The sequence below is a fragment of the Cyanistes caeruleus genome, chromosome 1 (genome assembly GCF_971803275.1).
Source record: "Cyanistes caeruleus chromosome 1, bCyaCae1.hap1.1, whole genome shotgun sequence".
Taxonomy (NCBI): Eukaryota; Metazoa; Chordata; class Aves; order Passeriformes; family Paridae; genus Cyanistes; species Cyanistes caeruleus.
This window is the reverse complement of record NC_141701.1, coordinates 138795347-138807977: the sequence shown is the minus strand read 5'-3', so window position 1 is coordinate 138807977 and position 12631 is coordinate 138795347. Positions and strand designations below refer to the sequence as shown.

The 12631-nt window shown below is 37.3% G+C and overlaps 1 long non-coding RNA gene across 1 annotated transcript; it reads right to left on the bottom strand.

Annotated features, from left to right (window-relative positions):
• Positions 1 to 942: 942 nt before the first annotated feature.
• On the bottom strand, positions 943 to 9435 carry LOC147655949 (uncharacterized). The gene is made up of 2 exons (XR_015279314.1): positions 9294 to 9435; positions 943 to 7093 (listed from the first exon to the last, which is right to left on the bottom strand). It is a non-coding gene; the product is annotated as an uncharacterized LOC147655949 (long non-coding RNA).
• Between the last annotated feature and the right edge of the window lie 3196 nt (positions 9436 to 12631).

The window sequence follows — 12631 nt, the reverse complement described above, 5'->3', positions numbered from 1 at the left end:
TAGACGACATGATAAATGTTTCATGCATATAAACTGAAGGATGATGGATTTAATGATCATAGTTTTACAGGGAAATGTTACTTTGGAATAATTAAGTTCTGTCATTTGCAAATCTAAACAGTCCATTGTTAGATGGTGCTTTTGTCTGTCAACAAGTCATTCCATTTTGTGAGGGCTATTTATCACTAAAACAATTGATGCAATGGAAATACACTACCAGTATGTGTTGTTAACAATACATTTTGTGAAGACCTTGATTTGGATCTATATTTCAGGGGTAGCTAATTGATGTATTATTCTGTCTCACAGAAGAAATATATGACAAGAACCTTTGAAGGATTGGTGGTGCCTTTCTCAAGTGAAGTGTTACACATGAACTGTATTTATTATCCTTCCTATAAAGATTTCCAGAGTCAAAAATACCTCAGTTTTAAGGCACACATGTGAAGGGAGCTTACACTGGGATGTACTGCCCAGGTTCCATTTGTCACTCCAAGAGGGTTTAAGTATCTGCAGATTGTAATTTGTGTCTGCTGGCTCTTACAACTCTCCTGGATGCCCCAGATTGTGTCTCAAATGGACAAATTTGTTTAGACAGGTTAATCTCTCCATGAGGAATATCTCAATGGGAAGTACACTGTGCCTATGCTATTTTTTATTTTTAATATCTGCATCAAAACAACTGCAATCAAGACAGTTACAAGATTCTGATTTCCCCTGTTGTGCATACACAATTTTTTATTGACTCTGTATACAGAACCGAATGTGAGTGCCTTTTTTTCTTGACATTCAATAGCAAAGAAAATAATAAGAAACAAAAGTGCTGGAAAGTAATAAGAAAAAAGTAATTATTTTGACAAAAAATAGTGGTTATACATTTGGTTGTGTGAGAATAGTGTATGATATTTAATATCTGAATGATCATCACAGCATGGGAAGGTATAAAGAAAAGATTAATTTGTATTTTAATCTCAAACACTATTTTCTGGGTTTCACGATATTTATAAATATTAGAACATTTCATTTATCTTCTTGTCTCCTGATACATATATTTTTTTACCACCCAATCCCAAACCAGGTTTAAAAGTATTTTGTGTCTTTTCTTCATTTCCTAGTTTAAGGACTAAAAAATATGAAGGTGAGGATCAGTGATAAAATTTGTCCAAAGGCCTCGATCTCCTGACTCCTCATTCTGCTCTGGTGAGCAGCGACTCTGTGAGATGTCTCGTCACACCAGTTTCTATACTTTGCCAGATATAGAAGCCTTTTATCACAGCTCTGAGAAGCAACTCTCTCCTTCTTATTGTCCAGTTCATTACCTTGCCATGAGTCTCTGCTCTCTGGATTCGTACAGCCACACGCACGGCTAGTGAGACCTACGAGTCAACTAGAAATCCACGCACGCACGGGTGTGGAAGCTGTGAAATGGATATATCTGATCATCAATGATTTTGCCCTGGGCTGTGGGCAGAAGTACTGAGAGTATTCCCAGATGCCTAGAGCTGGGATCCACGGTTCAGATCTTGACAAAACTGGCTGATATGTTGTGACATATATATTTAAGTCTTGAAACTCTTTTGAGATTCCTTTCGCACTTTTTCCCATGAGAGACTCTTCTGTGTCTCTGCTTTCCAGGTCATTTTCCTTATCCCGGGTGTAGACAGGAAGGAATGTCTTCAGCAGTCCCTTGAGAAGAGGAAAAGGGGCAGCAAGGGGAAAGCAAGTCTGTTCCAAGAGAGCTAAGAATAAAAGAATATCGACAGGGTTGGGGGATTTTTTTCCTCCTTCAAGAGAAAATATTTTTGGAGCTTTTGTACTGAAGAGCTTTTTCCGAGTCCTAAAGTATACTAAACTCTGATATCAATCATAATTTATTTAATGAATGGATGGAATTATGAGGCCTAGGATACTTTTTTTTTCTTGAAAAATACTTTGTCACAATTTTTTTTTCAATAGTTCCACAAACATATGTAAGGTTAGCAACTATTTAGATGCATTGTACTAATGAGACAAATACCCTGGAGCTTCAACACTGCTTTCAGCACACAATTTTGCTACAATATAATTCTCCATTTATCTTTTTTGTCATAATATCCATTTTTTGTTAAAATCAATTCTCTACTTATGAGAATAATCTATTCAATTCTATGTTCCATAGCCTAATTACCTAACAAAGATAAACTTTGTTCCTTTTGGAGCAGACTTCCCTGAGGGCCTGGATTTCAAGTCCATAAAGCCAGGACAGTTCTACAGAAATCAGACATGCTCTGGGGGGGACACTACCCCGAACTTGGAGTGATTGTCTTGAAACTGAAGTCAGTAAGGGAAGTTACTTCAGGTGCCCCCAAACACACTTCCTTAATGACTGTAGGGTAGGACAAGGAACTGGTGGGCAATGTTCATGCTGAGGATGCACAGAGGGCTGAGCAGAAGATGATTGCTGCCAGGGCATTGCTCCATTCCTCATTTGTCTCAGAAGAGAGGCCTTTGTGCACATCTTCCAGTAAATGGCAGATATTGCCACTCTCAAGCAAAAAAGTACTGAAGTATTATTATTTCACTGATTGCTTACACTCAGATACAATTACAACTTAGTTAAAGCAGAAGAGGCTCAGAATAGTCCTGATGACCTCAGTCTGAACAGACATAAGACCATGAACATCCAGGCAAACAAATAACCTTTGAGTTCCATTAGTCACAGAAATTAAGATACTGAAATGCTCAAGCACTTGCAGAATGAGACATTTTGCTTGTAGTCACTCTAAATATGGCATAAAGAGCAGGTCTGAAGAACTGATTTCAATGTTAAGTCCATTTTTCATTCCTAAAACAGTGGAAGTCTTAATGGCAAACCCATTAAAATTATTTTCATGACACACAGTGAATATTTTGAATATATCAAGTCAAGGTTTCAGTTAAGTATGTTCATATCATGTCAAGCTTAGCAATTTATTGGAGAATCTTTACCTAATTTGATGTAATTGATATTAAAGCCTTTTTTTCCTAATACACTGTTTGTGCATTTCTTTTAAATGTGGATAAGAAGAAATGGATTTGTAGAAGACGTTTTTAATTGATTCCAAAGGGAATAGCTACTATGGAATCTGCTGATGAGTTCTGTGAGGGTCTAGGCTCCAATCATTCAGCATCTATATTTTTAATGACAAGATGCTGCAGTGTTTAAAAAATGAATTTGCATTATGAACACAGATAATTAATGTCTGCTCTCTCCTAACATCTTATCAATAACCACCAAGCCTCAGTTAAGACAAGGACCTCTGTGTTGGCTTAGAGACTCAAATTGCATAAAAACCCAGTGGCAGTAAAGCTGCATGCAAAGTCTTTGAAAGCTTCAGTCAGACACTGCTTGTTAAATCCTTGATTTTCAGTTACAGGGAAATATCAGCACATCATATAGAAAATACTGCATAATTTGCCACTACTGGTTATTTTGGCATTTTTTTCTTCCTCAGTTCTCACATACATTTATATCCATTTAAAACTAAATAGTGTTAATCCTTTGGCCAGCTCGTCATCCTCTCTGTGTGAAGAACCTCGCTGACTGCAAGAGAACAAGTTGTACAATTGGAGACTGCTCAGAATTAATAATGACCAGGATTGTCATTTGTAGTGTGATTTAAGTCTACCTTTGGGTATTAAGAAACAAAACTCTTGGGATGCTTGGGTATTGATTCACCATGTAACAACTGGACAAGGCATTTAACAGCAAAACTTTGAAACAAAAACCGCAATGTTGTTATACATCACGTAGCTGCAGCTTGATTTAGTGAATGCTCCATATTACATTCTGTAGAGTCATCAGTCCAAACTGTATGCATTTTGTTAGGATATGAATTTGTAAGCAGGAAGGTGGCCTATAGTAATACTAAGTAATCTGTCACTTCTCTTCAACAATGACAGGGACTTAGAAGAAATATTTCTACTGGTTGTGGCTACTACACTCTAAAAACCAGGACTTTGTGTTGAAGCCCTGAAGAGAGGAACAAAAACAATTAGAGGAATAAAAAATATGAGCTATCAGGAAAGACTGACAGAAGAGGGAATGTACAGCCTAAAGCAGAGAAGTCTGCGGTGCCACACGATAACCTCCAGGTGAAAGAGAAAAGGAGACTGGAGCTACATGTGCATAAACAATGTTCTAGAGATACACAAACAGGGAAATGCAACCTGTTTCTTGAGGATGATGTTTTTCACTGGAGTGTTTAAAGGATAAGACACCTGCCAAGAATGGCAAGTATAATCAATGTGGTCTTCAGGCAGGGACAGAGCAAATGAAAACTTCACATTGCTTTGTAAAGTTACAATTCTACAGCTCTGTGATTGAAAGATATTATATAAATGTAAGCAGTTTTTCATTTCTGCATTTTCACTGCCACTTATTAGTTAGATAAAATTATTGGAGATACAGGCATGACCTTAACATGGAATTTGTAAAAAAAGTTCTATGCACCAGGATTGTTGCTCAGAAAGTAGGGCAAAATAGTGTGCTACTTCCAGTTTGGCAAGGACAGATGGAGATGCACTCTATCCATGCAGGCATGAGCAGAATAGAAGTGACCTGAAGCAGAAGGCCTGTTCAGACTGTGAGGTCCTGCTAAAAAAACAGTGCACTTCTTATTTAACTCCTTATCTCCAAAATGTTTCTAAGGCCTCAAGTCAGGTAAAGACCAGACAGAGTATGCCTTTAAAGGCTGAACAGATGGACACATCTCCTTGTTTGACAGGAAAATGTATGTGTTTCTTGACCCAGCAAACACTCTTTGGTGCAGTGGAAGCATTGCACAAAATATCTCAGACAGTATCTGAAAAGGATCCCCCAGAAACAGATCAATAATTGGGATATGATGTTACAAAGCCAACAACAAGATGAGTTTGATAGTTCAAGCTTAGTTAAAGAATCTTTGTTCAGTTTGATGATTCTGAAATTAGCTGTGCTAACCTCTGCTTTATGACTCTCTTGCTGTGTTACTCACGAGAGGTGTTCCTTTATTTTTTCTTTTCAGTGGAACAACTTGTATGAGGATGCACTCTTGACAAAAAAAAAAATAGAGCTAGTATTTTCAGCTAGTATTCTACCCATCAGGAATTTGTTCCTTCCCTCTGTCTCTGATGATGATTTTAATAGGTATCACCTTCTTGCAGAGGTGATACTGCAAAGTTAGTTCTTACTGACTCAGGCCTAGCAATATGCCTCCCATATTACCTTTCAGTATCATACAATGGAGTTAGTTTCAATCTAATCCTATTTTTTTATTAAAAAGAGAGATTTCTGTCCCATGTTTAACACTTGCAGTGAGATCTGCTGATAGTTCCAATATCAGTAACATAATTTCTTAGCATCAGGTGTTGGCACAAATGAGAAAGATATCCCTGTATCCATCAGAAAAGGCTTTATCCTCTCTCACAAAGAGATCCTCGGGTTAGTACTGGCCAATCTGGTATAACACAGCTCTGATTTCTGTTGGAAATATTAGCTCTAGACCTAAAAGCTGCATAATTACATTAGTGTTGTTCCATGCCTGAGGGAACAAGCTCTGCTTCTCTGCTGTGTGACCAGCCGGAGCTCAGCGCCGCTCCAAATGCTGCACCCAAAGTGGGGCCTGGCACTGGCTCAGCAATAACAGCCTCATCCAGAAGGGTTTCCACTCTGTGAGAAATGGTGCCACATTCTGATCCACGAAAGAAGCAGACTGAGTTTCTGAAAGTCCAGATTCTCCAGGTTTCCAAATCTCCCTGTAAATTCAGTAGAAACTTTAATATTGTTGAAAATCAGTGATTTTCACGGCAGTGCCCGTATCATGAGGGTGTCTGGAATGCTAGTCACACAAGTCTTGCTTACTCACAACACTGTCTCCAGATATTTTTATAAAATCTACATTCTCAGCAATAAAATATGTGTTGCTATGGGGCATCTGTTTATGTTTTTATGTGAACTGATAATTACCCTGGAGTTCCTTCTGTCTACAAAAATGGTAGAGTTTTACAGTGAGCCTATAAACAATTATCAGTTAAATGCAAGGATAGTCCTGAATTTTTATGAGAAAAAACAAATACATGGGATAAATCAGTGCAAGCATTTATCCAGGTAATTGCAGGTATGAATCATATGTTTTACACATGTGAGACAAAATACAGTTTTGTTCCTTTATAACCTTGTAAGCTCAGCTCTCCTCTGAGCTCAGGACCGAGTACATTCACCTGTCAGCTCCCAGACCTCACAGCAAAGTCTCCTAGGCTGGGTAGACCTCATTCAGTGTTACTCTGAGCAACAAATGCCAAGCAAGGGATAGAAACACAGCATTCAAAACATATAGGTAGATAGGAAGATTTTGTATGTTTGAGACAATTCTGACTTCACAAGCCTCAAACACTGCAGAAATACAATATTTACTATGAATAAGACAGGAAAACAAAAGTAAAATAAAATAAACTATGGTTGCACCTAACTCACACAGTGCAAACATTAACCCTGTGAGGGAAAGTCTGCAAGACAAGAGAGCCTCTTTTGATCCAGCTTCTTAATTTATGTTTGATCTTTTTGCCACAAAGACAGCGCATTTCCACCATTGCCACTGGTACAGATGTTATTGGTTAACTGCCCCCTCACATTCTTTTGGTAAGTCCAGTCATACTCTAAAGTATGAAATTTTTCTGCCTCCATTATCTCAACCCTCAAACACAGTTACATAGAAGGTCTCAGAAAATGCTACCAACAGTCTCACAATTACATCAGGAATTTCTGATCCTGGATCTTCTCTCCGTGTCACAGGACTCTGAGTGAGGATGAAGCTTTTTCTTTAGAGCTGGCTTCCACATCTGCATCAGGATCCTCCCTCAAAAAAAAATAAAAAATCAGGATTTACAGCTTAATTATTATGATTAGAGGTTTCAGTCTGTGTCCAGTTCATTTTTCCTTTAAAAAAGATAGGGTTCATATTTTCTTACAGCTTCCCAACTTTGTTCTGTTCTGTGTCCGATGTAATTGATGACAGATTAATGCCCATCTGTCACAGTTCCACACTGTTCATTTTTACTGTAAATATTCTGTGCTTACTCTTCTGGGTGTTACAACCTGAAAAGAACCAAATCCAAATCTGTAATAATAACATTACCAGAATTAGATATCAATGACAAGTCAAGGAAGCATTGCATATGCACATACATATGTGCTTTGCAACACCATGGTCAGACAGAGAAAACTACCAGTGGCTCTAGGATAAGGGTGTATGCAACAGAAAGAACCACAAAACTGAGGAACAAGGACCTTGGAAGTACAGGAGGATAAGGGGGCCAAAGACCCAGCAGACAGACACGGGGATGGTGATTAAAACAGATGTGTAAATGCCCCTAAGATCTGCACATGTATCTTTAACAGTATCTTTATCTATACAACAGCAACAAAAGCAATTTTTTGTGTTTATTCTGTACTTCAGAATCAGGAATGCAGAACTTATGGCTCAGATCCTATCCTGAACTCTTGTCTTAATGCTGTGGTAGTGGCATGACAGCATTTAGTAATAGGGTATTACTGTCTTACTGCCATAAACATATGTTTATACAAATATTAATGTTTATATAAATATATATAAAACTGTGTTTTGGTGCCTGATTATGCATGACTGATCTGATCAACTCCTATTGGGGCCTGACTTAACTCTGCTTGCAGCAATTGAGGGAGTAGATGGAGAATCTAGGAAACCAAGCAATTCCGAAAATATGGCATGAGGAAGGAAACAGCCTCTATCTTGCTTGTGTGCTCTAGCTGCAATTCAGCCCCACAGCCCATGTACCCTACTGAAACACTTGTCTATTCACCTTTACTGTTAGGTACTAATAGTTCTAGGTACCCAAGTATCCTATGGAATCAGGAATCAGAACCAGATTCTGTGACAGACCCATAACAGCAAAAGTTGAGCCATTGTATGGATTGAAATGATTGCAAGCTTTGTCTTCTCATCTGTAGGAGTTAGGAAATGAATTCTCAGCTAGAATCATGGATCTCACATTGGGGTCCCGATACACAAACAGAGGATGTTTTCTATGGGTCATTAAAAAATGCACAATGAATTCTTGATGTCTAAGGGTTAAAATGAAATGAGAAATTCAGTTACAATATGTTCAAAAGATGAGATGAGACATTTGGGTATCACCATGTGCAGGAGAAGGAACCAGAGGTAGAAGACACTGAAAATAAAACCACAGACAACATGGCAAAGACCAAAAGAAGGATAAAATAACCCAAACAATGTAGAACAAAGAAGGTGAATATTAAACCAAAGAAGATTAAAAAATAATTGGAATCAAATACCAGAAGGTGAACTATGGGAATTGAAACAGAAGGTGGAAAAATTGAATGCAGACAGTGTAGCAGAAAAGGATTCTGAGCAGCAGTAATGCTGAGGTTTCTAGAAAAAGAAACATAAAATAGTGGAAATGAATAACCAATCCTTGAAAGAGGAAGCAAGAGCTAAACCAAAATTAAGTGATGCTCAGGCTACTTTCAAGTTGTGCTGGAAGATAAAAAGCAGAATCAGAGGAGAAATGTGATCCCATGCTGTGTTACCAGGAAATATGACAGTCTGAAAACATTTTTTAAAATACCAACTTAAAAGCATAAGCATAAAAAATAGATATTGAAACAGCTGTACAAGTAAGGAATAACAACTTGAGTGAAGATATCTAGTATGACCCAAATTTCCTAGAACTTATTGTGAATCCACAAAAATATCATACACTCTCTTCATTAACAAGAGTATGCAAATTAATGACATTAAAACAAACAAACAAAAAAAGGCAAAATTGTGATCACCAAATTAATTTCCAAATCAAGGACAAATTAACAAGTCACTATTGCAGAAGATTTTTATACTGATCATGTTAGAACAACCAAAAAAAGTACATAATATCCTTAAATAAGAAAACTATACAAGTGGGTAGTAGCACTAGAGGAATATCCAGGGCTAAACAGTGAAGATCAATCTTGAAATGATCAACCAGGCCCAACAAATTTTAACTGGGTTTTACTTATTCAAAAATGCAAAGTAACCCAAAACGTTAAAGTGTATTAAGGAAGGGAACTTGAGATTTGACAGTTCATTTAAGGTGCTGGTAAATTCTTGGTGCATTTTTTTCACCCTGCAGAATGAAGAGCAAATTAAAATCACCAATAGATACGCACAAAAAAACAAATTATTGGGTACCAGAGCAGGGTTTAGTTATTGAGTTATTCACATCGGTGAATATTTATAAAAAGGGTTTCACACCAGCCATACATGAAGCCCTGAAGCAGGCTGAAGAGAAAACTAAGCTCAGTAAATCCAGTAACCATGAAATTGGAGAATTTTGTAGATATTATGTGAAGAGCTGAAGAAATTTTACAAGACAATGTGAGAGTTAAAATCCTACCAAGTTAATAAGTGGGGAAGAGGGGTGCAAAATTCAAGTGGTGGCCCTCTCTAATCAATGTCTAAAGTGGCGGGAAGGGTCAAAAAGATTTCACAGGTGAATAGAATCAGGGATAAGACTGTAATGGATGGAGCTGTGTATCCAGCAAACAGAAAACAGGGTGAAAGTGTTAGCCTGGTCCTAAAAGATACTGCAGACAAAAGCATGTGATGGCAAAGGAAACAAGAAAGGAATAAGGAGAGGAATTAAGTGTTTATTGTTATTCTCAGACATATGTGAAATCCATGGAGAAAAGCCTACATATGTGAAGCCACCATGGAAAACTTAAAGGTTTTTCAAATTTAAAGACTTGCATATTGCATAAATCAACTTAAATATTCCTTTGAACAAAATTTTTTAAGTTATCTGTTGGAACATATTTTGCATTAAATCCGTTCAGACAATGGATTAAAAAACAAATGAGTGTGATGGATAGATACCCAAGTACATTATGGAGAAATGTGTGGGTAGTGAGTGGGGCATTAAATAGTATAGATTTCACATGCTTATCTAATGTATCTGCATATATCTTTGATGAGCAGTGACTTTATGAAAGCACCTATATAGGAAAATGGAAGTTACACATTTTAGGACATTACAAAGTAGACCCACATTCTTTCCAACATCTACATTTCCTTATTTTCAAGTGTTATATACACAGCATGAGAATCTATCTGGATTGTTACCTGGACTGTGTGATGATCTGGTATGCAAACCTTGTTACAAAAGAAAATTTTCCAAAACTTAAAAATAGTAAAAATGAAAAAAAGTTAGCTTCAGTAAGTTCTATTTCAGAAGGCTGCACACCATTACATGAAGCTTTACAACATTATATTTGTGATCAAGGACAGTTTCCAGAGTGTTGTATTGGGAATATTTTAAAATAAATGTGTGATATGTAAAAGTTAAAGGCCTTGCGTATGTTTTAAGAAATACTAAGAAATGGTAGAAGCCATAAATTCTTTAACTGAGGAGATAGTCTGATAATGCAAATACTAAAAATCTGTATTTGCAAGCATGTACTAATTTAGTAGAAAGATTTTTTCATTTTCAAGGAACTAATCAAGTAGCTTTAAAAATATCCAACAATTGCTCTCTTGCTTCCGGAGAATAACAGCAAATATCCATCACCATGAAGAATCACTCAATGCAAAAGTTATCTTTTTCAGTCTGGAAAAAACACTCACTTTATGTACTTTGTCATGTGGTATCTTGGCAGTTAGATCACACTTTGTAATTGAAAACCAAACTTTATCCAAAGATGTTTGGTGCTCTGTGCTCTCAGTCAGACGGCTTCAAGTGCATAATAAAACTTTCACATTTGCCATTGTTGTAATTGAAAACAACGCACTGGCTTTAAGCTCATCTAAAAAACTACTCTAACTGAATCAATGGATGGAGGAAATTATGGAAAAAACCTTATACCTACGTCTATAATGAACTATTCAATATTAAGATTCCAGCAAAACTACGGGAAGCTTCAGTAAGTCCAGGAAAATGTTAAAACATGGGCATTACCATTTGAAACAATAGTGGTGGTTTTATAGGATTATATATTTTGCAGTTCCACAGCATCTAAACCACTGCATGTCATATTTCATCAACTTACTGCATTGTTAATAATACAGGTTGTGAATCTTTTAGTTATAATTATAATATTAAAATGTTTATCAAAAATTCTTGCATATTACAGCAATGTTATTTGCAAATAATTATCAAAAGTATCTGGTGAGACAAGACCAAAGCATTCTCAATGCTGTCCAAGCAGCAGGCACATGGCAATAACCAGCCAATGCAGCTTAGAAAGGGCATGGTTTAGACAAGTGAATTAAAAGACCACAGTTACCTGAATAAATGTCTGTAATGAAGAGGTGTTTGTAACGTGAACAGGACCAAGAATATAGAATAGGAGAAATCAATCCTAACAGTGCCGGAGGGAACCCCCAGAAAACCATGTACCAGAGACCCTTGAATGCAGGAAGAGGAGGGGACCAGAGGCCAGACAGACATTACAGCTACCCACTGATACAGATGTGTAACAGTGCAATGAAGCTGCACCTATAACAGGTACTACACATGGGCTGGTTTAAAGGTGTTTATTATAAGACTGCCATGACTGCAACTGGTTGCCCTTACCCTGTATTTCAGAGCCACATATGCCCACTACATGGTGAATGCTGTCTGAGTCAAGCCTTTAAAGGGACCTGTGTTGGGTTAACATTTTGTTAATTTAATTGGGCTGGTTTGGCTGCATGCTTTTGGGGAGGGAGTAACTATTAAATTTAGATGCACAGGAGATGACTGGCTGGAAAAGTAGATTAAAACTCTGCTTTTTTGTCCTTCGTCTTTGAAGTCTGCAGTTTTTGTGTCTGTATAGGTCAAGAATTTCAGAGTCCTAAGAATGTTAACCTCAGAAGACTGATTGCCTCGAGACAAGGACAGATTTGGCGGGTTCAGAGGGTGATACAAATGAAAACAGTGGTGGTGAGGCCATCAGCTTTGGTACTATTCATTTAAGAGTAATTTGTCATCAGTGTTAGGAACTCTGTCTTGACGCTTGAGCATTTAATGTGATTGCAGAGATGTTTTAAAACAACTTCCAATACAAAATGAAATTGAAGCTTGTGGAGCTCTTCAGCAGAGAAAAATCCCTACTGAGCTGTACAGAAGTATGTCATAAATGAACATAGAGTGTCTGAGCTGGGGCCAAATGACCATTGCTAACCAACTTTATTTGTGGTGGATTGATCTTTCTTCTTTCCTCTTTCAAAGCTCAGCATTCATAAATTGTTCTGGAAAACCTCAAAGTTATTTGAAAAGGTATATAGCAACATAAATTTCTCTATGCAAAATGGCTGTTTAACAAGATTGTCTCCTTGAACTTTTCACATGATTGTGACAGCCACTTTCATTAACTAATGGAAGTTTTATAGCGGATTTTCCCAGTACTCCCACATCACTGTTTACTATTATTTTATGGAGAATACTTTGCCAATTGGGTCTTTGAAACAAAGGAAAAGACATTTGGTGACATTCCCAGACTACTATGTGGCTTGTTATCAGGGCTGCCCGAGAAACAGCTTGCAGGAGAACCCTAGCTCACATGGGCTGCAAAGTTGTGCTGCAGCTAATTGGCCCATGGGGGTTAATTCAACAGTCATTATGG